This window comes from Lathyrus oleraceus, chromosome 1 (assembly GCF_024323335.1).
Source record: "Lathyrus oleraceus cultivar Zhongwan6 chromosome 1, CAAS_Psat_ZW6_1.0, whole genome shotgun sequence".
NCBI classification, from domain to species: Eukaryota; Viridiplantae; Streptophyta; class Magnoliopsida; order Fabales; family Fabaceae; genus Lathyrus; species Lathyrus oleraceus.
In genome coordinates, this window is record NC_066579.1 from 84,896,335 (window position 1) to 84,899,034 (window position 2,700).

Consider the following 2,700-nt stretch of genomic DNA (forward strand, 5'->3'; position numbering starts at 1 on the left):
ATGAATTTTAAGGTGGAAGTTGGAGAAATCAAACATGGTTGAAAAGTTTCTAAGTACAAAGTCAAATGACCACTTCTTCCACCCTAAATAACTTTTGCTATGAGCTTCAAATGAAAATGGTTCCTTATTTAGAGTTGTAGATATTTCAATCCTCTTTATTTTGGACTCAAATTTTACACCATTTGAATCTTGCATGAGGGAGTTATAGATTTTAGAAGTTGAGGAAATTGCTTATTCAATGGTAATGGTCCAAAATGACCTATAATGTTTCCTCTTGGCACATGCCCTTGCAAGTTGAATTTAACATTTCCGAAAGAATAAAAGTTGGAGAAGGAATCTAGCCATTGAATAAGAAACTTGGATGGCCTTCATATCGTAAAAATTGATCAAGTTATAGTCCTTGGAAGTTTACCTTCTAACTAGGGCACAAACAAAATGACCTATAATCTTTCACCATAAAAAATATCTTTCCAAGCAAAACTAGCTCTTAATGACAACATGAAAATTGTTTTCAATTTCATAAAGAGTAACGTTTCTCTTGGAATCATTTTCATATGACAAACACTACAGGAGATAGGGTCTAGGGAACCCTAGTTTTGACCAGTTGACTTTCTCTGGTCAACTTCTTTGAACCAACTTGAAAACTTGAAGTTCTCTTGATCTTTGGGACTCATGGATGGTTAAATATGCTTGAGATTATGTATAATGATGCATCCCTTGAAATATTTGATCAATTGATGAGGAAACTTGCTGAGGAAGTCACACAAGATACCTAGATGAATTAGGGCTTCCAAGGCAAACAAGCTTCAATCTCTTGATGAATTTTTGATAAAATTGACAAATGAAGAACATGGGGATCCATATATGATATTTAGAACCAATGTGGACCATTGTTTGATTGATCTCTTTCAATGGGGGTCTCAAACCCTATATGTGAGCTTGGTGAAGCACAGGTGGGCACACACTACCTACAAAAGAAACAACACTACACATAGACATATATTTAGTATTTTGGTTAGTAAACAAAAGAAAATAAAGTATGATACTATTAAATGTGCTTGGTGATCTCTCCCAATGCAAATCCAATGACTGAGGGGGGTAAGGAGGATGCCAATGTGTGATCCCAAAGCCAATGCCAATGATGAGATAGCATGAGGGATCTTTGGGTCAAAATTGGGGTCTTACAAAGTGCATAATTTTAAATTGAATTAAAGTAAATGACATGAAAAATAAATTCAATACAAAGGAATGTTAGTGAAATGTTAGTGAAATGTTAGTGGAAGGAGCAATTGTTTAAGTCATTCTTTGTAGAACACTCAACCATCCACTCATAAGCATGAAGACATGAACCAAGACATCATCTATGAGAAGGGCTCTAACTTGGATAAATCAACAAGTATGCCACTAGCTCTCACAAATGGAAAAATGGTAAGTCCTCACACAATACCATGAGGAATGAGAGACTTACAATCTCACTTACAAAAATGTTATGCCTTTGGGACAAATTTATCTCTATGTTAAGCAATCGTAATTGGACTTATATAGAATTCACTGTAGCGGTAAATTCCTGACCATCAAACTATGGATAAGTTTAACGTCAGTATCAAAGAGTATCTACTTACGCCTCCGATTCTGTGTTCGCATGTTGAAGGAAGACCTTTGATCATGTATTTGACTGTGCTTGAAGAGAGTATGGGATGTGTCCAAAATGGATCCAATCAAGTACATTTTTGAAAAGCCTGCTTTAACTGGGAGGATCGCCCGTTGGCAGATGTTGTTATCAGAGTATGATATTGAATATCGATCTCAAAAAGCGATCAAAGGTAGTGTTTTGGATGACCATTTGGCTCACCAACCAATTGAAGATTACCAATCAGTGCAGTATGATTTTCCTGACAAAGAGATCTTGTACTTGAAGATAAAAGATTGCGATGAACCATTGCTTGAAGAAAGGCCAGAATCTGGTTCCTGTTGGGGCATGGTAATGGCATTGGGGCAATGATTATTACACCTCAAGGAACTCATTTTCCATTTACAGCTAGATTGAATTTCAAGTGTACAAATAATATGGCTGAGTATGAAGCTTACATTATGGGGCTTGAAGAGGTCATTGATCTCAGAATCAAGTATTTAAACGTCTATCTAGATTTAGGTTTGGTCGTAAATCAGATCAAAGGTGAATGGGAGGTGAATCAACCATGTTTGATACCATATAGATATTATGGGAGGAGGATTTCAACTTTCTTTACAAAGGTTGAGTTTCATCATATCCCTCGAGATGAAAACCGGATGGCAGATAATCTTGCAACGTTGGCTTCAATGATCGTGGTGAAGTATTGGAATAAAGTTCCTAATCTGACTGTGATATATCTTGATAGGCCAACTCATGTGTTTGTTCTTGAAGAAGCCAAAGCTGAAAAGTCATGGTATTTTGATATCAAGTGTTTCCTCCAAAGTTAGATTTACCCGCCTGGGGCATCTTTGAAAGATAAGAAGACTTTGAGGAGATTAGCTGGCAACTTCTACCTGAATGGTGATGTGCTTTATAAGAGAAATTTCGATATGGTTTTACTCAGATGCATGGATAGACACGAAGCATACCTATTGATGAATGAAGTCCATGAAGGTTGTCATACCCCAATTTTGTCCGAGCATATTTAAATTTTCATACAATTGATTTCATTTTTTATTTTGCATCAT